Source organism: Scyliorhinus torazame, chromosome 31 (genome assembly GCF_047496885.1).
Source record: "Scyliorhinus torazame isolate Kashiwa2021f chromosome 31, sScyTor2.1, whole genome shotgun sequence".
NCBI classification, from domain to species: domain Eukaryota; kingdom Metazoa; phylum Chordata; class Chondrichthyes; order Carcharhiniformes; family Scyliorhinidae; genus Scyliorhinus; species Scyliorhinus torazame.
Genome location: NC_092737.1, coordinates 20,901,347 through 20,926,211, shown reverse-complemented (window position 1 = coordinate 20,926,211; position 24,865 = coordinate 20,901,347). Strand labels below are relative to the sequence as shown.

Genomic DNA, 24,865 nt, shown 5'->3' with positions numbered 1-24,865 from the left:
GAGCTTTACTCTGTATCTAACCCCGTTCCGTACCTGTCCTGGGAGTGTTTGATGGGGACAGTGTAGAGGGAACTTTCCTGTATCTAACCCCGTCCCGTACCTGTCCTGGGAGTGTTTGATGGGGACAGTGTGGAGTGAACTTTACTCTGTATCTAACCCCGTGTTGTACCTGTCCTGGTAGTGTTTGATGGGGACAGTGTCGAGGGAGCTTTACTCTGTAACTATCCCCGTGCTGTACCTGTCCTGGGAGTGTTTGATGGGACAGTGTAGAGGCAGCTTTACTCTGTATCTAACCCTGTGTTCTACCTATCCTGGTAGTGTTTGATGGGGACAGTGCAGAAGCAGCTTTACTCTGTATCTAACCCCGTGCTGTACCTGTCCTGGGAGTGTTTGATGGGGACAGTGTAGAGGGAGCTTTACTCTGTATCTAACCCCGTGCTGTACCTGTCCTGGGAGTGTCTGAAGCGGACAGTGTTGAGGGAGCTTTACTCTGTATCTAACCCCGTGCTGTACCTGTCCTGGGAGTGTTTGTTGGGGACAGTGTAGAGGGAGCTTTAGTCTGTATGTAACCCCGTGCTGTCCCTGTCCTGGGGGTGTTTGTTGGGGACAGTGTAGAGGGGGCTTTACTCTGTATCTAACCCCGTGCTGTACCTGTCCTGGGAGTGTTGGTTGGGGACCGTGTAGAGGTAGCTTTACTCTGTATGTAACTCCGTGCTGTACCTGACCTGTGAGTGTTTGTTGGGGACAGTGTAGAGGGAGCTTTACTCTGTATGTAACCCCGTGCTGTACCTGTCCTGGGAGTGTTTGTTGGGGACAGTGTAGAGGGAGCTTTACTCTGTATGTAACCCGTGCTGTCCCTGTCCTGGGAGTGTTTGATGGGGACAGTGTATAGGGAGCTTTACTCTGTATCTAACCCCGTGCTGTACCTGTCCTGGGAGTGTTTGATGGGGACAGTGTAGAGGGAGCTTTACTCTGTATCTAACCCCGTGCTGTACCTGACCTGGGAGTGTTTGATGGGGACAGTGCAGAGGGAGCTTTACTCTGTATCTAACCCCGTGCTGTACCTGTCCTGGGAGTGTATGATGGGGACAGTGTAGAGGGAGCTTTACTCTGTATCTAACCCCGTGCTGTACCTGTCCTGGGAGTGTCTGATCGGGACAGTGTAGAGGGAGATTTTCTCTGTATCTAACCCCATGCTGTACCTGTCCTGGGAGTGTTTGATGAGGACAGTGTAGAGGGAGCTTTACTCTGTATCTAACCCCGTGCCGTACCTGTCCTGGGAGTGTTTGATGGGGACAGTGTAGAGGGAGCTTTACTCTGTACCTAACTCCGTGCTGTACCTGTCCTGGGAGTGTTTGATGGGGACAGTGTAGATGGAGCTTTACTCTGTATCTAACCCCGTGCTGTACCTGTCCTGGGAGTGTTTGATGGGAACAGTGTAGAGGAAGCTTTACTCTGTATCTAACTCCGTGCTGTACCTGTCCTGGGAGTGTTTGATTTGGACAGTGTAGAGGGAGCTTTACTCTGTATCTAACCCCGTGCTGTACCTGTCCTGGGAGTGTTTGATGGGGACAGTGTAGAGTGAGCTTTACTCTGTATCTAATCCCGTGCTGTAACTGTCCTGTGAGTGTTTGATGGGGACAGTGTAGAGGGAGCTTTACTCTGTATCTAACCCCGTGTTGTACCTGTCCTGGTAGTGTTTAATGGGGACAGTGTAGAGGGAGCTTTACTCTGTATCTAACCCCGTACTGTACCTGTCCAGGGAGTGTTTGATGGGACAGTGTAGATGGAGCTTTACTCTGTATCTCACCCCGTGCTGTACCTGTCCTGGGAGTGTTTGAAGGGAAAGTGTAGAGGGAGCTTTACTCTGTATCTAACCCCGTACTGTATCTCTCCTGGAAGTGTTTGATGGGGACAGTGTAGAGAGAGCTTTACACTGTATCTAACCCCGCGCTGTACCTGTCCTGCGAGTGTTTGATGGGGACAGTGTCGAGGGAGCCCTACTCTGTAACTAACCCCGTGCTGTACCTGTCCTGGGAGTGTTTGATGGGAAATTGTAGAGGGAGCTTTACTCTGTATCTAACCCCGTGCTGAACCTGTCCTGGGAGTGTTTGATGGGGACATGTAGAGGGAGCTTTACTCTGTATCTAACCCCGTGCTGTACCTGTCCTGGGAGTGTTTGATGGGGACAGTGTAGAGGGAGCTTTACTCTGTATCTAACCCCGTGCTGTACCTGACCTGGGAGTGTTTGATGGGGACAGTGCAGAGGGAGCTTTACTCTGTATCTAACCCCGTGCTGTACCTGTCCTGGGAGTGTATGATGGGGACAGTGTAGAGGGAGCTTTACTCTGTATCTAACCCCGTGCTGTACCTGTCCTGGGAGTGTCTGATGAGGACAGTGTAGAGGGAGATTTTCTCTGTATCTAACCCCATGCTGTACCTGTCCTGGGAGTGTTTGATGAGGACAGTGTAGAGGGAGCTTTACTCTGTCTCTAACCCCGTGCCGTACCTGTCCTGGGAGTGTTTGATGGGGACAGTGTAGAGGGAGCTTTACTCTGTACCTAACTCCGTGCTGTACCTGTCCTGGGAGTGTCTGATGGGGACAGTGTAGAGGGAGCTTTGCTCTGTACCTAACTCCGTGCTGTACCTGTCCTGGGAGTGTTTGATGGGGACAGTGTAGAGGGAGCTTTACTCTGTATCTAACCTCGTCCTGTACCTGTCCTGGGAGTGTTTGATGGGGACAGTGTCGAGGGAGCTTTACTCTGTATCTAACCCCGTGCTGTACCTGTCCTGGGAGTGTTTGAACGGAAAGTGTAGAGGGAGCTTTACTCTGTATCTAACCCCGTACTGTATCTCTCCTGGAAGTGTTTGATGGGGACAGTGTAGAGAGAGCTTTACACTGTATCTAACCCCGCGCTGTACCTGTCCTGCGAGTGTTTGATGGGGACAGTGTCGAGGGAGCTCTACTCTGTAACTAACCCCGTGCTGTACCTGTCCTGGGAGTGTTTGATGGGAAATTGTAGAGGGAGCTTTACTCTGTATCTAACCCCGTGCTGAACCTGTCCTGGGAGTGTTTGGTGGGTCAGTGTAGAGGGAGCTTTACTCTGTATCTAACCCCGTGCTGTACGTGTCCTGGGAGTGTTTGATGGGGACATGTGGAGGGAGCTTTACTCTGTATCTAACCCCATGCTGTACCTGTCCTGGGAGTGTTTGATGGGGACAGTGTAGAGGGAGCTTTACTCTGTATCTAACCCCGTGCTGTACCTGTCCTGGGAGTGTTTGATGGGGACAGTGTAGAGGGAGCTTTACTCTGTATCTTACCCCGTGCTGTACCTGTCCTGGGAGTGTTTGATGGGGACAGTGTAGAGGGAACTTTACTCTGTATCTAACCTCGTCCTGTACCTGTCCTGGGAGTGTCTGATGGGGACAGTGTAGAGGGAGCTTTGCTCTGTACCTAACTCCGTGCTGTACCTGTCCTGGGAGAGTTTGATGGGGACAGTGTAGAGGGAGCTTTACTCTGTATCTAACCTCGTCCTGTACCTGTCCTGGGAGTGTTTGATGGGGACAGTGTCGAGGGAGCTTTACTCTGTATCTAACCCCGTGCTGTACCTGTCCTGGGAGTGTTTGAAGGGAAAGTGTAGAGGGAGCTTTACTCTGTATCTAACCCCGTACTGTATCTCTCCTGGAAGTGTTTGATGGGGACAGTGTAGAGAGAGCTTTACACTGTATCTAACCCCGCGCTGTACCTGTCCTGCGAGTGTTTGATGGGGACAGTGTCGAGGGAGCTCTACTCTGTAACTAACCCCGTGCTGTACCTGTCCTGGGAGTGTTTGATGGGAAATTGTAGAGGGAGCTTTACTCTGTATCTAACCCCGTGCTGAACCTGTCCTGGGAGTGTTTGATGGGTCAGTGTAGAGGGAGCTTTACTCTGTATCTAACCCCGTGCTGTACGTGTCCTGGGAGTGTTTGATGGGGACATGTGGAGGGAGCTTTACTCTGTATCTAACCCCATGCTGTACCTGTCCTGGGAGTGTTTGATGGGGACAGTGTAGAGGGAGCTTTACTCTGTATCTAACCCCGTGCTGTACCTGTCCTGGGAGTGTTTGATGGGGACAGTGTAGAGGGAGCTTTACTCTGTATCTTACCCCGTGCTGTACCTGTCCTGGGAGTGTTTGATGGGGACAGTGTAGAGGGAACTTTACTCTGTATCTAACCCCATGCTGTACCTGTCCTGGGAGTGTCTGATGGGGACAGTGTTGAGGGAGCTTTGCTCTGTATCTAACCCCGTGCTGTACCTGTCCTGGGAGTGTTTGATGGGGACAGTGTAGAGGGAGCTTTACTCTGTATCTAACCCCGTGCTGTACCTGTCCTGGGAGTGTTTGATGGGGACAGTGTAGAGGGAGCTTTAGTCTGTATGTAACCCCGTGCTGTCCCTGTCCTGGGGGTGTTTGTTGGGGACAGTGTAGAGGGAGCTTTACTCTGTATCTAACCCCGTGCTGTACCTGTCCTGGGAGTGTTGGTTGGGGACCGTGTAGAGGTAGCTTTACTCTGTATGTAACTCCGTGCTGTACCTGACCTGGGAGTGTTTGTTGGGGACAGTGTAGAGGGAGCTTTACTCTGTATCTAACCCCGTACTGTATCTCTCCTGGAAGTGTTTGATGGGGACAGTGTAGAGAGAGCTTTACACTGTATCTAACCCCGCGCTGTACCTGTCCTGCGAGTGTTTGATGGGGACAGTGTCGAGGGAGCTCTACTCTGTAACTAACCCCGTGCTGTACCTGTCCTGGGAGTGTTTGATGGGAAATTGTAGAGGGAGCTTTACTCTGTATCTAACCCCGTGCTGAACCTGTCCTGGGAGTGTTTGATGGGTCAGTGTAGAGGGAGCTTTACTCTGTATCTAACCCCGTGCTGTACGTGTCCTGGGAGTGTTTGATGGGGACATGTGGAGGGAGCTTTACTCTGTATCTAACCCCATGCTGTACCTGTCCTGGGAGTGTTTGATGGGGACAGTGTAGAGGGAGCTTTACTCTGTATCTAACCCCGTGCTGTACCTGACCTGGGAGTGTTTGATGGGACAGTGTAGAGGGAGCTTTACTCTGTATCTAACCCCGTGCTGTACCTGTCCTGGGAGTGTTTGATGGGGACAGTGTAGAGGGAGCTTTACTCTGTATCTTACCCCGTGCTGTACCTGTCCTGGGAGTGTTTGATGGGGACAGTGTAGAGGGAACTTTACTCTGTATCTAACCCCATGCTGTACCTGTCCTGGGAGTGTCTGATGGGGACCGTGTTGAGGGAGCTTTGCTCTGTATCTAACCCCGTGCTGTACCTGTCCTGGGAGTGTTTGATGGGGACAGTGTAGAGGGAGCTTTACTCTGTATCTAACCCCGTGCTGTACCTGTCCTGGGAGTGTTTGATGGGGACAGTGTAGAGGGAGCTTTAGTCTGTATGTAACCCCGTGCTGTCCCTGTCCTGGGGGTGTTTGTTGGGGACAGTGTAGAGGGAGCTTTACTCTGTATCTAACCCCGTGCTGTACCTGTCCTGGGAGTGTTGGTTGGGGACCGTGTAGAGGTAGCTTTACTCTGTATGTAACTCCGTGCTGTACCTGACCTGGGAGTGTTTGTTGGGGACAGTGTAGAGGGAGCTTTACTCTGTATGTAACCCCGTGCTGTACCTGTCCTGGGAGTGTTTGGTGGGGACAGTGTAGAGGGAGCTTTACTCTGTATCTAACCCCATGCTGTACCTGTCCTGGGAGTGTCTGATGGGGACAGTGTTGAGGGAGCTTTGCTCTGTATCTAACCCCGTGCTGTACCTGTCCTGGGAGTGTTTGTTGGGGACAGTGTAGAGGGAGCTTTACTCTGTATCTTACCCCGTGCTGTACCTGTCCTGGGTGTGTTTGATGGGGACAGTGTAGAGGGAACTTTACTCTGTATCTAACCCCATGCTGTACCTGTCCTGGGAGTGTCTGATGGGGACAGTGTTGAGGGAGCTTTGCTCTGTATCTAACCCCGTGCTGTACCTGTCCTGGGAGTGTTTGATGGGGACAGTGTAGAGGGAACTTTCCTGTATCCAACCCCGTCCCGTACCTGTCCTGGGAGTGTTTGATGGGGACAGTGTGGAGGGAACTTTACTCTGTATCTAACCCCGTGTTGTACCTGTCCTGGTAGTGTTTGATGGGGACAGTGTCGAGGGAGCTTTACTCTGTAACTATCCCCGTGCTGTGCCTGTCCTGGGAGTGTTTGATGGGACAGTGTAGAGGGAGCTTTACTCTGTATCTAACCCTGTGTTCTACCTATCCTGGTAGTGTTTGATGGGGACAGTGCAGAGGGAGCTTTAGTCTGTATGTAACCCCGTGCTGTCCCTGTCCTGGGGGTGTTTGTTGGGGACAGTGTAGAGGGAGCTTTACTCTGTATCTAACCCCGTGCTGTACCTGTCCTGGGAGTGTTGGTTGGGGACTGTGTAGAGGTAGCTTTACTCTGTATGTAACTCCGTGCTGTACCTGACCTGGGAGTGTTTGTTGGGGACAGTGTAGAGGGAGCTTTACTCTGTATGTAACCCCGTGCTGTACCTGTCCTGGGAGTGTTTGTTGGGGACAGTGTAGAGGGAGCTTTACTCTGTATGTAACCCGTGCTGTCCCTGTCCTGGGAGTGTTTGATGGGGACAGTGTATAGGGAGCTTTACTCTGTATCTAACCCCGTGCTGTACCTGTCCTGGGAGTGTTTGATGGGGACAGTGTCGAGGGAGCTTTACTCTGTATCTAACCCCGTGCTGTACCTGTCCTTGGAGTGTTTGATGGGACAGTGTAGAGGGAGCTTTACTCTGTATCTAACCCCGTTCCGTACCTGTCCTGGGAGTGTTTGATGGGGACAGTGTAGAGGGAACTTTCCTGTATCTAACCCCGTCCCGTACCTGTCCTGGGAGTGTTTGATGGGGACAGTGTGGAGTGAACTTTACTCTGTATCTAACCCCGTGTTGTACCTGTCCTGGTAGTGTTTGATGGGGACAGTGTCGAGGGAGCTTTACTCTGTAACTATCCCCGTGCTGTACCTGTCCTGGGAGTGTTTGATGGGACAGTGTAGAGGCAGCTTTACTCTGTATCTAACCCTGTGTTCTACCTATCCTGGTAGTGTTTGATGGGGACAGTGCAGAAGCAGCTTTACTCTGTATCTAACCCCGTGCTGTACCTGTCCTGGGAGTGTTTGATGGGGACAGTGTAGAGGGAGCTTTACTCTGTATCTAACCCCGTGCTGTACCTGTCCTGGGAGTGTCTGAAGCGGACAGTGTTGAGGGAGCTTTACTCTGTATCTAACCCCGTGCTGTACCTGTCCTGGGAGTGTTTGTTGGGGACAGTGTAGAGGGAGCTTTAGTCTGTATGTAACCCCGTGCTGTCCCTGTCCTGGGGGTGTTTGTTGGGGACAGTGTAGAGGGGGCTTTACTCTGTATCTAACCCCGTGCTGTACCTGTCCTGGGAGTGTTGGTTGGGGACCGTGTAGAGGTAGCTTTACTCTGTATGTAACTCCGTGCTGTACCTGACCTGTGAGTGTTTGTTGGGGACAGTGTAGAGGGAGCTTTACTCTGTATGTAACCCCGTGCTGTACCTGTCCTGGGAGTGTTTGTTGGGGACAGTGTAGAGGGAGCTTTACTCTGTATGTAACCCGTGCTGTCCCTGTCCTGGGAGTGTTTGATGGGGACAGTGTATAGGGAGCTTTACTCTGTATCTAACCCCGTGCTGTACCTGTCCTGGGAGTGTTTGATGGGGACAGTGTAGAGGGAGCTTTACTCTGTATCTAACCCCGTGCTGTACCTGACCTGGGAGTGTTTGATGGGGACAGTGCAGAGGGAGCTTTACTCTGTATCTAACCCCGTGCTGTACCTGTCCTGGGAGTGTATGATGGGGACAGTGTAGAGGGAGCTTTACTCTGTATCTAACCCCGTGCTGTACCTGTCCTGGGAGTGTCTGATCGGGACAGTGTAGAGGGAGATTTTCTCTGTATCTAACCCCATGCTGTACCTGTCCTGGGAGTGTTTGATGAGGACAGTGTAGAGGGAGCTTTACTCTGTATCTAACCCCGTGCCGTACCTGTCCTGGGAGTGTTTGATGGGGACAGTGTAGAGGGAGCTTTACTCTGTACCTAACTCCGTGCTGTACCTGTCCTGGGAGTGTTTGATGGGGACAGTGTAGATGGAGCTTTACTCTGTATCTAACCCCGTGCTGTACCTGTCCTGGGAGTGTTTGATGGGAACAGTGTAGAGGAAGCTTTACTCTGTATCTAACTCCGTGCTGTACCTGTCCTGGGAGTGTTTGATTTGGACAGTGTAGAGGGAGCTTTACTCTGTATCTAACCCCGTGCTGTACCTGTCCTGGGAGTGTTTGATGGGGACAGTGTAGAGTGAGCTTTACTCTGTATCTAATCCCGTGCTGTAACTGTCCTGTGAGTGTTTGATGGGGACAGTGTAGAGGGAGCTTTACTCTGTATCTAACCCCGTGTTGTACCTGTCCTGGTAGTGTTTAATGGGGACAGTGTAGAGGGAGCTTTACTCTGTATCTAACCCCGTACTGTACCTGTCCAGGGAGTGTTTGATGGGACAGTGTAGATGGAGCTTTACTCTGTATCTCACCCCGTGCTGTACCTGTCCTGGGAGTGTTTGAAGGGAAAGTGTAGAGGGAGCTTTACTCTGTATCTAACCCCGTACTGTATCTCTCCTGGAAGTGTTTGATGGGGACAGTGTAGAGAGAGCTTTACACTGTATCTAACCCCGCGCTGTACCTGTCCTGCGAGTGTTTGATGGGGACAGTGTCGAGGGAGCCCTACTCTGTAACTAACCCCGTGCTGTACCTGTCCTGGGAGTGTTTGATGGGAAATTGTAGAGGGAGCTTTACTCTGTATCTAACCCCGTGCTGAACCTGTCCTGGGAGTGTTTGATGGGGACATGTAGAGGGAGCTTTACTCTGTATCTAACCCCGTGCTGTACCTGTCCTGGGAGTGTTTGATGGGGACAGTGTAGAGGGAGCTTTACTCTGTATCTAACCCCGTGCTGTACCTGACCTGGGAGTGTTTGATGGGGACAGTGCAGAGGGAGCTTTACTCTGTATCTAACCCCGTGCTGTACCTGTCCTGGGAGTGTATGATGGGGACAGTGTAGAGGGAGCTTTACTCTGTATCTAACCCCGTGCTGTACCTGTCCTGGGAGTGTCTGATGAGGACAGTGTAGAGGGAGATTTTCTCTGTATCTAACCCCATGCTGTACCTGTCCTGGGAGTGTTTGATGAGGACAGTGTAGAGGGAGCTTTACTCTGTATCTAACCCCGTGCCGTACCTGTCCTGGGAGTGTTTGATGGGGACAGTGTAGAGGGAGCTTTACTCTGTACCTAACTCCGTGCTGTACCTGTCCTGGGAGTGTCTGATGGGGACAGTGTAGAGGGAGCTTTGCTCTGTACCTAACTCCGTGCTGTACCTGTCCTGGGAGTGTTTGATGGGGACAGTGTAGAGGGAGCTTTACTCTGTATCTAACCTCGTCCTGTACCTGTCCTGGGAGTGTTTGATGGGGACAGTGTCGAGGGAGCTTTACTCTGTATCTAACCCCGTGCTGTACCTGTCCTGGGAGTGTTTGAAGGGAAAGTGTAGAGGGAGCTTTACTCTGTATCTAACCCCGTACTGTATCTCTCCTGGAAGTGTTTGATGGGGACAGTGTAGAGAGAGCTTTACACTGTATCTAACCCCGCGCTGTACCTGTCCTGCGAGTGTTTGATGGGGACAGTGTCGAGGGAGCTCTACTCTGTAACTAACCCCGTGCTGTACCTGTCCTGGGAGTGTTTGATGGGAAATTGTAGAGGGAGCTTTACTCTGTATCTAACCCCGTGCTGAACCTGTCCTGGGAGTGTTTGATGGGTCAGTGTAGAGGGAGCTTTACTCTGTATCTAACCCCGTGCTGTACGTGTCCTGGGAGTGTTTGATGGGGACATGTGGAGGGAGCTTTACTCTGTATCTAACCCCATGCTGTACCTGTCCTGGGAGTGTTTGATGGGGACAGTGTAGAGGGAGCTTTACTCTGTATCTAACCCCGTGCTGGACCTGTCCTGGGAGTGTTTGATGGGGACAGTGTAGAGGGAGCTTTACTCTGTATCTTACCCCGTGCTGTACCTGTCCTGGGAGTGTTTGATGGGGACAGTGTAGAGGGAACTTTACTCTGTATCTAACCCCATGCTGTACCTGTCCTGGGAGTGTCTGATGGGGACAGTGTTGAGGGAGCTTTGCTCTGTATCTAACCCCGTGCTGTACCTGTCCTGGGAGTGTTTGATGGGGACAGTGTAGAGGGAGCTTTACTCTGTATCTAACCCCGTGCTGTACCTGTCCTGGGAGTGTTTGATGGGGACAGTGTAGAGGGAGCTTTAGTCTGTATGTAACCCCGTGCTGTCCCTGTCCTGGGGGTGTTTGTTGGGGACAGTGTAGAGGGAGCTTTACTCTGTATCTAACCCCGTGCTGTACCTGTCCTGGGAGTGTTGGTTGGGGACCGTGTAGAGGTAGCTTTACTCTGTATGTAACTCCGTGCTGTACCTGACCTGGGAGTGTTTGTTGGGGACAGTGTAGAGGGAGCTTTACTCTGTATGTAACCCCGTGCTGTACCTGTCCTGGGAGTGTTTGGTGGGGACAGTGTAGAGGGAGCTTTACTCTGTATCTAACCCCATGCTGTACCTGTCCTGGGAGTGTCTGATGGGGACAGTGTTGAGGGAGCTTTGCTCTGTATCTAACCCCGTGCTGTACCTGTCCTGGGAGTGTTTGTTGGGGACAGTGTAGAGGGAGCTTTACTCTGTATCTTACCCCGTGCTGTACCTGTCCTGGGTGTGTTTGATGGGGACAGTGTAGAGGGAACTTTACTCTGTATCTAACCCCATGCTGTACCTGTCCTGGGAGTGTCTGATGGGGACAGTGTTGAGGGAGCTTTGCTCTGTATCTAACCCCGTGCTGTACCTGTCCTGGGAGTGTTTGATGGGGACAGTGTAGAGGGAACTTTCCTGTATCCAACCCCGTCCCGTACCTGTCCTGGGAGTGTTTGATGGGGACAGTGTGGAGGGAACTTTACTCTGTATCTAACCCCGTCCCGTACCTGTCCTGGTAGTGTTTGATGGGGACAGTGTCGAGGGAGGTTAACTCTGTAACTATCCCCGTGCTGTGCCTGTCCTGGGAGTGTTTGATGGGACAGTGTAGAGGGAGCTTTACTCTGTATCTAACCCTGTGTTCTACCTATCCTGGTAGTGTTTGATGGGGACAGTGCAGAGGGAGCTTTAGTCTGTATGTAACCCCGTGCTGTCCCTGTCCTGGGGGTGTTTGTTGGGGACAGTGTACAGGGAGCTTTACTCTGTATCTAACCCCGTGCTGTACCTGTCCTGGGAGTGTTGGTTGGGGACTGTGTAGAGGTAGCTTTACTCTGTATGTAACTCCGTGCTGTACCTGACCTGGGAGTGTTTGTTGGGGACAGTGTAGAGGGAGCTTTACTCTGTATGTAACCCCGTGCTGTACCTGTCCTGGGAGTGTTTGTTGGGGACAGTGTAGAGGGAGCTTTACTCTGTATGTAACCCGTGCTGTCCCTGTCCTGGGAGTGTTTGATGGGGACAGTGTATAGGGAGCTTTACTCTGTATCTAACCCCGTGCTGTACCTGTCCTGGGAGTGTTTGATGGGGACAGTGTCGAGAGAGCTTTACTCTGTATCTAACCCCGTGCTGTACCTGTCCTGGGAGTGTTTGATGGGGACAGTGTTGAGTGAGCTTTACTCTGTATCTAACCCCGCGCTGTACCTGTCCTGGGAGTGTTTGATGGGGACAGTGTAGAGGGAGCTTTACTCTGTATCTAACCCCGTGCTGTACCTGTCCTGGGAGTGTTTGATGGGGACAGTGTAGAGGGAGCTTTACTCTGTATCTAACCCCGTGCTGTACCTGTCCTGAGAGTATTTGAGGGGGACAGTGTAGAGGGAACTTTACTCCGTATCTAACCCCGTGCTGTACCTGTCCTGGGAGTGTTTGATGGGGACAGTGTCGAGGGAGCTTTACTCTGTATCTAACTCCGTGCTGTACCTGTCCGGGGAGTGTTTGATGGGGACAGTGTAGATGGAGCTTTACTCTGTATCTAACCCCGTGCTGTACCTGTCCTGGGAGTGTTTGATGGGAACAGTGTAGAGGAAGCTTTCCTCTGTATCTAACTCCGTGCTGTACCTGTCCTGGGAGTGTTTGATTTGGACAGTGTAGAGGGAGCTTTACTCTGTATCTAACCCCGTGCTGTACCTGTCCTGGGAGTGTTTGATGGGGACAGTGTAGAGTGAGCTTTACTCTGTATCTAATCCCGTGCTGTACCTGTCCTGTGAGTGTTTGATGGGGACAGTGTAGAGGGAGCTTTACTCTGTATCTAACCCCGTGTTGTACCTGTCCTGGTAGTGTTTAATGGGGACAGTGTAGAGGGAGCTTTACTCTGTATCTAACCCCGTACTGTACCTGTCCTGGGAGTGTTTGATGGGACAGTGTAGATGGAGCTTTACTCTGTATCTCACCCCGTGCTGTACCTGTCCTGGGAGTGTTTGATGGGGACAGTGTAGAGAGAGCTTTACACTGTATCTAACCCCGCGCTGTACCTGTCCTGCGAGTGTTTGATGGGGACAGTGTCGAGGGAGCTCTACTCTGTAACTAACCCCGTGCTGTACCTGTCCTGGGAGTGTTTGATGGGGACAGTGTAGAGGGAACTTTACTCTGTATCTAACCCCATGCTGTACCTGTCCTGGGAGTGTCTGATGGGGACAGTGTTGAGGGAGCTTTACTCTGTATCTAACCCCGTGCTGTACCTGTCCTTGGAGTGTTTGATGGGACAGTGTAGAGGGAGCTTTACTCTGTATCTAACCCCGTTCCGTACCTGTCCTGGGAGTGTTTGATGGGGACAGTGTAGAGGGAACTTTCCTGTAACCAAACCCGTCCCGTACCTGTCCTGGGAGTGTTTGATGGGGACAGTGTAGAGGGAGCTTTACTCTGTATCTAACTCCGTGCTGTACCTGTCCTGGGAGTGTTTGATGGGGACAGTGTAGAGGGAGCTTTACTCTGTATCTAACCTCGTCCTGTACCTGTCCTGGGAATGTCTGATGGGGACAGTGTAGAGGGAGCTTTACTCTGTATCTAACCCCGTGCTGTACCTGTCCTGGGAGTGTTTGATGGGGACAGTGTCGAGGGAGCTTTACTCTGTATCTAACCCCGTGCTGTACCTGTCCTGGGAGTGTTTGAAGGGAAAGTGTAGAGGGAGCTTTACTCTGTATCTAACCCCGTACTGTATCTCTCCTGGAAGTGTTTGATGGGGACAGTGTAGAGAGAGCTTTACACTGTATCTAACCCCGCGCTGTACCTGTCCTGCGAGTGTTTGATGGGGACAGTGTCGAGGGAGCTCTACTCTGTAACTAACCCCGTGCTGTACCTGTCCTGGGAGTGTTTGATGGGACAGTGTAGAGGGAGCTTTACTCTGTATCTAACCCTGTGTTCTACCTATCCTGGTAGTGTTTGATGGGGACAGTGCAGAGGGAGCTTTACTCTGTATCTAACCCCGTGCTGAACCTGTCCTGGGAGTGTTTGATGGGGACATGTAGAGGGAGCTTTACTCTGTATCTAACCCCGTGCTGTACCTGTCCTGGGAGTGTTTGATGGGGACAGTGTAGAGGGAGCTTTACTCTGTATCTAACCCCGTGCTGTACCTGACCTGGGAGTGTTTGATGGGGACAGTGCAGAGGGAGCTTTACTCTGTATCTAACCCCGTGCTGTACCTGTCCTGGGAGTGTATGATGGGGACAGTGTAGAGGGAGCTTTACTCTGTATCTAACCCCGTGCTGTACCTGTCCTGGGAGTGTCTGATGAGGACAGTGTAGAGGGAGATTTTCTCTGTATCTAACCCCATGCTGTACCTGTCCTGGGAGTGTTTGATGAGGACAGTGTAGAGGGAGCTTTACTCTGTATCTAACCCCGTGCCGTACCTGTCCTGGGAGTGTTTGATGGGGACAGTGTAGAGGGAGCTTTACTCTGTACCTAACTCCGTGCTGTACCTGTCCTGGGAGTGTCTGATGGGGACAGTGTAGAGGGAGCTTTGCTCTGTACCTAACTCCGTGCTGTACCTGTCCTGGGAGTGTTTGATGGGGACAGTGTAGAGGGAGCTTTACTCTGTATCTAACCTCGTCCTGTACCTGTCCTGGGAGTGTTTGATGGGGACAGTGTCGAGGGAGCTTTACTCTGTATCTAACCCCGTGCTGTACCTGTCCTGGGAGTGTTTGAAGGGAAAGTGTAGAGGGAGCTTTACTCTGTATCTAACCCCGTACTGTATCTCTCCTGGAAGTGTTTGATGGGGACAGTGTAGAGAGAGCTTTACACTGTATCTAACCCCGCGCTGTACCTGTCCTGCGAGTGTTTGATGGGGACAGTGTCGAGGGAGCTCTACTCTGTAACTAACCCCGTGCTGTACCTGTCCTGGGAGTGTTTGATGGGAAATTGTAGAGGGAGCTTTACTCTGTATCTAACCCCGTGCTGAACCTGTCCTGGGAGTGTTTGATGGGTCAGTGTAGAGGGAGCTTTACTCTGTATCTAACCCCGTGCTGTACGTGTCCTGGGAGTGTTTGATGGGGACATGTGGAGGGAGCTTTACTCTGTATCTAACCCCATGCTGTACCTGTCCTGGGAGTGTTTGATGGGGACAGTGTAGAGGGAGCTTTACTCTGTATCTAACCCCGTGCTGTACCTGTCCTGGGAGTGTTTGATGGGGACAGTGTAGAGGGAGCTTTACTCTGTATCTTACCCCGTGCTGTACCTGTCCTGGGAGTGTTTGATGGGGACAGTGTAGAGGGAACTTTACTCTGTATCTAACCCCATGCTGTACCTGTCCTGGGAGTGTCTGATGGGGACAGTGTTGAGGGAGCTTTGCTCTGTATCTAACCCCGTGCTGTACCTGTCCTGGGAGTGTTTGATGGGGACAGTGTAGAGGGAGCTTTACTCTGTATCTAACCCCGTGCTGTACCTGTCCTGGGAGTGTTTGATGGGGACAGTGTAGAGGGAGCTTTAGTCTGTATGTAACCCCGTGCTGTCCCTGTCCTGGGGGTGTTTGTTGGGGACAGTGTAGAGGGAGCTTTACTCTGTATCTAACCCCGTGCTGTACCTGTCCTGGGAGTGTTGGTTGGGGACCGTGTAGAGGTAGCTTTACTCTGTATGTAACTCCGTGCTGTACCTGACCTGGGAGTGTTTGTTGGGGACAGTGTAGAGGGAGCTTTACTCTGTATGTAACCCCGTGCTGTACCTGTCCTGGGAGTGTTTGGTGGGGACAGTGTAGAGGGAGCTTTACTCTGTATCTAACCCCATGCTGTACCTGTCCTGGGAGTGTCTGATGGGGACAGTGTTGAGGGAGCTTTGCTCTGTATCTAACCCCGTGCTGTACCTGTCCTGGGAGTGTTTGTTGGGGACAGTGTAGAGGGAGCTTTACTCTGTATCTTACCCCGTGCTGTACCTGTCCTGGGTGTGTTTGATGGGGACAGTGTAGAGGGAACTTTACTCTGTATCTAACCCCATGCTGTACCTGTCCTGGGAGTGTCTGATGGGGACAGTGTTGAGGGAGCTTTGCTCTGTATCTAACCCCGTGCTGTACCTGTCCTGGGAGTGTTTGATGGGGACAGTGTAGAGGGAACTTTCCTGTATCCAACCCCGTCCCGTACCTGTCCTGGGAGTGTTTGATGGGGACAGTGTGGAGGGAACTTTACTCTGTATCTAACCCCGTCCCGTACCTGTCCTGGTAGTGTTTGATGGGGACAGTGTCGAGGGAGGTTAACTCTGTAACTATCCCCGTGCTGTGCCTGTCCTGGGAGTGTTTGATGGGACAGTGTAGAGGGAGCTTTACTCTGTATCTAACCCTGTGTTCTACCTATCCTGGTAGTGTTTGATGGGGACAGTGCAGAGGGAGCTTTAGTCTGTATGTAACCCCGTGCTGTCCCTGTCCTGGGGGTGTTTGTTGGGGACAGTGTAGAGGGAGCTTTACTCTGTATCTAACCCCGTGCTGTACCTGTCCTGGGAGTGTTGGTTGGGGACTGTGTAGAGGTAGCTTTACTCTGTATGTAACTCCGTGCTGTACCTGACCTGGGAGTGTTTGTTGGGGACAGTGTAGAGGGAGCTTTACTCTGTATGTAACCCCGTGCTGTACCTGTCCTGGGAGTGTTTGTTGGGGACAGTGTAGAGGGAGCTTTACTCTGTATGTAACCCGTGCTGTCCCTGTCCTGGGAGTGTTTGATGGGGACAGTGTATAGGGAGCTTTACTCTGTATCTAACCCCGTGCTGTACCTGTCCTGGGAGTGTTTGATGGGGACAGTGTCGAGAGAGCTTTACTCTGTATCTAACCCCGTGCTGTACCTGTCCTGGGAGTGTTTGATGGGGACAGTGTTGAGTGAGCTTTACTCTGTATCTAACCCCGCGCTGTACCTGTCCTGGGAGTGTTTGATGGGGACAGTGTAGAGGGAGCTTTACTCTGTATCTAACCCCGTGCTGTACCTGTCCTGGGAGTGTTTGATGGGGACAGTGTAGAGGGAGCTTTACTCTGTATCTAACCCCGTGCTGTACCTGTCCTGAGAGTATTTGAGGGGGACAGTGTAGAGGGAACTTTACTCCGTATCTAACCCCGTGCTGTACCTGTCCTGGGAGTGTTTGATGGGGACAGTGTCGAGGGAGCTTTACTCTGTATCTAACTCCGTGCTGTACCTGTCCGGGGAGTGTTTGATGGGGACAGTGTAGATGGAGCTTTACTCTGTATCTAACCCCGTGCTGTACCTGTCCTGGGAGTGTTTGATGGGAACAGTGTAGAGGAAGCTTTCCTCTGTATCTAACTCCGTGCTGTACCTGTCCTGGGAGTGTTTGATTTGGACAGTGTAGAGGGAGCTTTACTCTGTATCTAACCCCGTGCTGTACCTGTCCTGGGAGTGTTTGATGGGGACAGTGTAGAGTGAGCTTTACTCTGTATCTAATCCCGTGCTGTACCTGTCCTGTGAGTGTTTGATGGGGACAGTGTAGAGGGAGCTTTACTCTGTGTCTAACCCCGTGTTGTACCTGTCCTGGTAGTGTTTAATGGGGACAGTGTAGAGGGAGCTTTACTCTGTATCTAACCCCGTACTGTACCTGTCCTGGGAGTGTTTGATGGGACAGTGTAGATGGAGCTTTACTCTGTATCTCACCCCGTGCTGTACCTGTCCTGGGAGTGTTTGATGGGGACAGTGTAGAGAGAGCTTTACACTGTATCTAACCCCGCGCTGTACCTGTCCTGCGAGTGTTTGATGGGGACAGTGTCGAGGGAGCTCTACTCTGTAACTAACCCCGTGCTGTACCTGTCCTGGGAGTGTTTGATGGGGACAGTGTAGAGGGAACTTTACTCTGTATCTAACCCCATGCTGTACCTGTCCTGGGAGTGTCTGATGGGGACAGTGTTGAGGGAGCTTTACTCTGTATCTAACCCCGTGCTGTACCTGTCCTTGGAGTGTTTGATGGGACAGTGTAGAGGGAGCTTTACTCTGTATCTAACCCCGTTCCGTACCTGTCCTGGGAGTGTTTGATGGGGACAGTGTAGAGGGAACTTTCCTGTAACCAAACCCGTCCCGTACCTGTCCTGGGAGTGTTTGATGGGGACAGTGTAGAGGGAGCTTTACTCTGTATCTAACTCCGTGCTGTACCTGTCCTGGGAGTGTTTGATGGGGACAGTGTAGAGGGAGCTTTACTCTGTATCTAACCTCGTCCTGTACCTGTCCTGGGAATGTCTGATGGGGACAGTGTAGAGGGAGCTTTACTCTGTATCTAACCCCGTGCTGTACCTGTCCTGGGAGTGTTTGATGGGGACAGTGTCGAGGGAGCTTTACTCTGTATCTAACCCCGTGCTGTACCTGTCCTGGGAGTGTTTGAAGGGAAAGTGTAGAGGGAGCTTTACTCTGTATCTAACCCCGTACTGTATCTCTCCTGGAAGTGTTTGATGGGGACAGTGTAGAGAGAGCTTTACACTGTATCTAACCCCGCGCTGTACCTGTCCTGCGAGTGTTTGATGGGGACAGTGTCGAGGGAGCTCTACTCTGTAACTAACCCCGTGCTGTACCTGTCCTGGGAGTGTTTGATGGGACAGTGTAGAGGGAGCTTTACTCTGTATCTAACCCTGTGTTCTACCTATCCTGGTAGTGTTTGATGGGGACAGTGCAGAGGGAGCTTTACTCTGTATCTAACCCCGTGCTGTACCTGTCCTGGGAGTGTTTGATGGGGACAGTGTAGAGGGAGCTTTAGTCTGTATGTAACCCCGTGCTGTCCCTGTCCTGGGGGTGTTTGTTGGGGACAGTGTAGAGGGAGCTTTACTCTGTATCTAACCCCGTGCTGTACCTGTCCTGGGAATGTTGGTTGGGGACCGTGTAGAGGTAGCTTTACTCTGTATGTAACTCCGTGCTGTACCTGACCTGGAAGTGTTTGTTGGGGACAGTGTAGAGGGAGCTTTACTCTGTATCTAACCCCATGCTGTACCTGTCCTGGGAGTGTCTGATGGGGACAGTGTTGAGGGAGCTTTGCTCTGTATCTAACCCCGTGCTGTACCTGTCCTGGGAGTGTCTGATGGGGACAGTGTTGAGGGAGCTTTGCTCTGTATCTAACCCCGTGCTGTACCTGTCCTGGGAGTGTTTGATGGGGACAGTGTAGAGGGAACTTTCCTGTATCTAACCCCGTCCCGTACCTGTCCTGGGAGTGTTTGATGGGGACAGTGTCGAGGGAGCTTTACTCTGTAACTATCCCCGTGCTGTGCCTGTCCTGGGAGTGTTTGATGGGACAGTGTAGAGGGAGCTTTACTCTGTATCTAACCCTGTGTTCTACCTTTCCTGGTAGTGTTTGATGGGGACAGTGCAGAGGGAGCTTTACTCTGTATCTAACCCCGTGCTGTACCTGTCCTGGGAGTGTTTGATGGGGACAGTGTAGAGGGAGCTTTAGTCTGTATGTAACCCCGTGCTGTCCCTGTCCTGGGGGTGTTTGTTGGGGACAGTGTAGAGGGAGCTTTACTCTGTATCTAACCCCGTGCTGTACCTGTCCTGGGTGTGTTGGTTGGGGACCGTGTAGAGGTAGCTTTACTCTGTATGTAACTCCGTGCTGTACCTGACCTGGGAGTGTTTGTTGGGGACAGTGTAGAGGGAGCTTTACTCTGTATGTAACCCCGTGCTGTACCTGTCCTGGGAGTGTTTGTTGGGGACAGTGTAGAGGGAGCTTTACTCTGTATGTAACCCGTGCAGTCCCTGTCCTGGGAGTGTTTGATGGGGACAGTGTATAGGGAGCTTTACTCTGTATCTAACCCCGTGTTGTACCTGTCCTGGGAGTGTTTGATGGGGACAGTGTCGAGGGAGCTTTACTCTGTATCTAACCCCGTGCTGTACCTGTCCTGGGAGTGTTTGATGGGGACAGTGTAGAGGGAGCTTTACTCTGTATCTAACCCCGTGCTGTACCTGTCCTGAGAGTATTTGAGGGGGACAGTGTAGAGGGAACTTTACTCCGTATCTAACCCCGTGCTGTACCTGTCCTGGGAGTGTTTGATGGGGACAGTGTAGAGGGAGCTTTACTCTGTATCTAACTCCGTGCTGTACCTGTCCGCGGAGTTTTTGATGGGGACAGTGTAGATGGAGCTTTACTCTGTATCTAACCCCGTGCTGTACCTGTCCTGGGAGTGTTTGATGGGAACAGTGTAGAGGAAGCTTTACTCTGTATCTAACTCCGTGCTGTCCCTGTCCTGGGAGTGTTTGATTTGGACAGTGTAGTGGGAGCTTTACTCTGTATCTAACCCCGTGCTGTACCTGTCCTGGGAGTGTTTGATGGGGACAGTGTAGAGTGAGCTTTACTCTGTATCTAATCCCGTGCTGTACCTGTCCTGTGAGTGTTTGATGGGGACAGTGTAGAGGGAGCTTTACTCTGTATCTAACCCCGTGTTGTACCTGTCCTGGTAGTGTTTAATGGGGACAGTGTAGAGGGAGCTTTACTCTGTATCTAACCCCGTACTGTACCTGTCCTGGGAGTGTTTGATGGGACAGTGTAGATGGAGCTTTACTCTGTATCTCACCACGTGCTGTACCTGTCCTGGGAGTGTTTGAAGGGAAAGTGTAGAGGGAGCTTTACTCTGTATCTAACCCCGTACTGTATCTCTCCTGGAAGTGTTTGATGGGGACAGTGTAGAGAGAGCTTTACACTGTATCTAACCCCGCGCTGTACCTGTCCTGCGAGTGTTTGATGGGGACAGTGTCGAGGGAGCTCTACTCTGTAACTAACCCCGTGCTGTACCTGTCCTGGGAGTGTTTGATGGGGACAGTGTAGAGGGAACTTTACTCTGTATCTAACCCCATGCTGTACCTGTCCTGGGAGTGTCTGATGGGGACAGTGTTGAGGGAGCTTTACTCTGTATCTTACCCCGTGCTGTACCTGTCCTTGGAGTGTTTGATGGGACAGTGTAGAGGGAGCTTTACTCTGTATCTAACCCCGTTCCGTACCTGTCCTGGGAGTGTTTGATGGGGACAGTGTAGAGGGAACTTTCCTGTATCTAACCCCGTCCCGTACCTGTCCTGGGAGTGTTTGATGGGGACAGTGTGGAGTGAACTTTACTCTGTATCTAACCCCGTGTTGTACCTGTCCTGGTAGTGTTTGATGGGGACAGTGTCGATGGAGCTTTACTCTGTAACTATCCCCGTGCTGTACCTGTCCTGGGAGTGTTTGATGGGACAGTGTAGAGGGAGCTTTACTCTGTATCTAACCCTGTGTTCTACCTATCCTGGTAGTGTTTGATGGGGACAGTGCAGAAGCAGCTTTACTCTGTATCTAACCCCGTGCTGTACCTGTCCTGGGAGTGTTTGATGGGGACAGTGTAGAGGGAGCTTTACTCTGTATCTAACCCCGTGCTGTACCTGTCCTGGGAGTGTCTGAAGCGGACAGTGTTGAGGGAGCTTTACTCTGTATCTAACCCCGTGCTGTACCTGTCCTGGGAGTGTTTGTTGGGGACAGTGTAGAGGGAGCTTTAGTCTGTATGTAACCCCGTGCTGTCCCTGTCCTGGGGGTGTTTGTTGGGGACAGTGTAGAGGGAGCTTTACTCTGTATCTAACCCCGTGCTGTACCTGTCCTGGGAGTGTCTGATCGGGACAGTGTAGAGGGAGATTTTCTCTGTATCTAACCCCATGCTGTACCTGTCCTGGGAGTGTTTGATGAGGACAGTGTAGAGGGAGCTTTACTCTGTATCTAACCCCGTGCCGTACCTGTCCTGGGAGTGTTTGATGGGGACAGTGTAGAGGGAGCTTTACTCTGTACCTAACTCCGTGCTGTACCTGTCCTGGGAGTGTTTGATGGGGACAGTGTAGATGGAGCTTTACTCTGTATCTAACCCCGTGCTGTACCTGTCCTGGGAGTGTTTGATGGGAACAGTGTAGAGGAAGCTTTACTCTGTATCTAACTCCGTGCTGTACCTGTCCTGGGAGTGTTTGATTTGGACAGTGTAGAGGGAGCTTTACTCTGTATCTAACCCCGTGCTGTACCTGTCCTGGGAGTGTTTGATGGGGACAGTGTAGAGTGAGCTTTACTCTGTATCTAATCCCGTGCTGTACCTGTCCTGTGAGTGTTTGATGGGGACAGTGTAGAGGGAGCTTTACTCTGTATCTAACCCCGTGTTGTACCTGTCCTGGTAGTGTTTAATGGGGACAGTGTAGAGGGAGCTTTACTCTGTATCTAACCCCGTACTGTACCTGTCCAGGGAGTGTTTGATGGGACAGTGTAGATGGAGCTTTACTCTGTATCTCACCCCGTGCTGTACCTGTCCTGGGAGTGTTTGAAGGGAAAGTGTAGAGGGAGCTTTACTCTGTATCTAACCCCGTACTGTATCTCTCCTGGAAGTGTTTGATGGGGACAGTGTCGAGGGAGCTTTACTCTGTAACTATCCCCGTGCTGTACCTGTCCTGGGAGTGTTTGATGGGACAGTGTAGAGGGAGCTTTACTCTGTATCTAACCCTGTGTTCTACCTATCCTGGTAGTGTTTGATGGGGACAGTGTAGAGGGAGCTTTAGTCTGTATGTAACCCCGTGCTGTCCCTGTCCTGGGGGTGTTTGTTGGGGACAGTGTAGAGGGAGCTTTACTCTGTATCTAACCCCGTGCTGTACCTGTCCTGGGAGTGTTGGTTGGGGACCGTGTAGAGGTAGCTTTACTCTGTATGTAACTCCGTGCTGTACCTGACCTGGGAGTGTTTGTTGGGGACAGTGTAGAGGGAGCTTTACTCTGTATGTAACCCTGTGCTGTACCTGTCCTGGGAGTGTTTGGTGGGGACAGTGTAGAGGGAGCTTTACTCTGTATCTAACCCCATGCTGTACCTGTCCTGGGAGTGTCTGATGGGGACAGTGTTGAGGGAGCTTTGCTCTGTATCTAACCCCGTGCTGTACCTGTCCTGGGAGTGTTTGTTGGGGACAGTGTAGAGGGAGCTTTACTCTGTATCTTACCCCGTGCTGTACCTGTCCTGGGTGTGTTTGATGGGGACAGTGGAGAGGGAACTTTACTCTGTAACTAACCCCATGCTGTACCTGTCCTGGTAGTGTCTGATGGGGACAGTGTTGAGGGAGCTTTGCTCTGTATCTAACCCCGTGCTGTACCTGTCCTGGGAGTGTTTGATGGGGACAGTGTAGAGGGAACTTTCCTGTATCTAACCCCGTCCCGTACCTGTCCTGGGAGTGTTTGATGGGGAGAGTGTGGACGGAACTTTACTCTGTATCTAACCCCGTGTTGTACCTGTCCTGGTAGTGTTTGATGGGGACAGTGTCGAGGGAGCTTTACTCTGTAACTATCCCCGTGCTGTGCCTGTCCTGGGAGTGTTTGATGGGACAGTGTAGAGGGAGCTTTACTCTGTATCTAACCCTGTGTTCTACCTATCCTGGTAGTGTTTGATGGGGACAGTGCAGAGGGAGCTTTACTCTGTAACTAACCCCGTGCTGTACCTGTCCTGGGAGTGTTTGATGGGGACAGTGTAGAGGGAGCTTTAGTCTGTATGTAACCCCGTGCTGTCCCTGTCCTGGGGTTGTTTGTTGGGGACAGTGTAGAGGGAGCTTTACTCTGTATCTAACCCCGTGCTGTACCTGTCCTGGGAGTGTTGGTTGGGGACCGTGTAGAGGTAGCTTTACTCTGTATGTAACTCCGTGCTGTACCTGACCTGGGAGTGTTTGTTGGGGACAGTGTAGAGGGAGCTTTACTCTGTATGTAACCCTGTGCTGTACCTGTCCTGGGAGTGTTTGTTGGGGACAGTGTAGAGGGAGCTTTACTCTGTATGTAACCCGTGCTGTCCCTGTCCTGGGAGTGTTTGATGGGGACAGTGTATAGGGAGCTTTACTCTGTATCTAACCCAGTGCTGTACCTGTCCTGGGAGTGTTTGATGGGGACAGTGTCGAGGGAGCTTTACTCTGTATCTAACCCCGTGCTGTACCTGTCCTGGGAGTGTTTGATGGGGACAGTGTTGAGTGAGCTTTACTCTGTATCTAACCCCGCGCTGTACCTGTCCTGGGAGTGTTTGATGGGGACAGTGTAGAGGGAGCTTTACTCTGTATCTAACCCCGTGCTGTACCTGTCCTGGGAGTGTTTGATGGGGACAGTGTAGAGGGAGCTTTACTCTGTATCTAACCCCGTGCTGTACCTGTCCTGAGAGTATTTGAGGGGGACAGTGTAGAGGGAACTTTACTCCGTATCTAACCCCGTGCTGTACCTGTCCTGGGAGTATTTGATGGGGACAGTGTAGAGGGAGCTTTACTCTGTATCTAACTCCGTGCTGTACCTGTCCTGTGAGTGTTTGATGGGGACAGTGTAGAGGGAGCTTTACTCTGTATCTAACCCCGTGTTGTACCTGTCCTGGGAGTGTTTGATGGGACAGTGTAGATGGAGCTTTACTCTGTATCTCACCCCGTGCTGTACCTGTCCTGGGAGTGTTTGAAGGGAAAGTGTAGAGGGAGCTTTACTCTGTATCTAACCCCGTACTGTATCTCTCCTGGAAGTGTTTGATGGGGACAGTGTAGAGAGAGCTTTACACTGTATCTAACCCCGCGCTGTACCTGTCCTGGGAGTGTTTGATGGGGACAGTGTAGAGGGAGCTTTACTCTGTATCTAACCCCGTGCTGTACCTGACCTGGGAGTGTTTGATGGGGACAGTGCAGAGGGAGCTTTACTCTGTATCTAACCCCGTGCTGTACCTGTCCTGGGAGTGTATGATGGGGACAGTGTCGAGGGAGCTTTACTCTGTATCTAACCCTGTGCTGTACCTGTCCTGGGAGTGTCTGATCGGGACAGTGTAGAGGGAGATTTTCTCTGTATCTAACCCCATGCTGTACCTGTCCTGGGAGTGTTTGATGAGGACAGTGTAGAGGGAGCTTTACTCTGTATCTAACCCCGTGCCGTACCTGTCCTGGGAGTGTTTGATGGGGACAGTGTAGAGGGAGCTTTACTCTGTACCTAACTCCGTGCTGTACCTGTCCTGGGAGTGTTTGATGGGGACAGTGTAGAGGGAGCTTTACTCTGTACCTAACTCCGTGCTGTACCTGTCCTGGGAGTGTTTGATGGGGACAGTGTAGAGAGAGCTTTACTCTGTATCTAACCTCGTCCTGTACCTGTCCTGGGAATGTCTGATGGGGACAGTGTCGAGGGAGCTTTACTCTGTATCTAACCCCGTGCTGTACCTATCCTGGTAGTGTTTGATGGGGACAGTGCAGAGGGAGCTTTACTCTGTATCTAACCCCGTGCTGTACCTGTCCTGGGAGTGTTTGATGGGGACAGTGTAGAGGGAGCTTTAGTCTGTATGTAACCCCGTGCTGTCCCTGT

General features: G+C 51.6%; 1 protein-coding gene across 1 annotated transcript in view; it reads left to right on the top strand.

The window, feature by feature from the left end:
* LOC140404753 (polyamine-transporting ATPase 13A3-like) overlaps positions 1-24,865 on the top strand; it is a 189,982-nt gene that overhangs the window by 73,956 nt on the left and 91,161 nt on the right.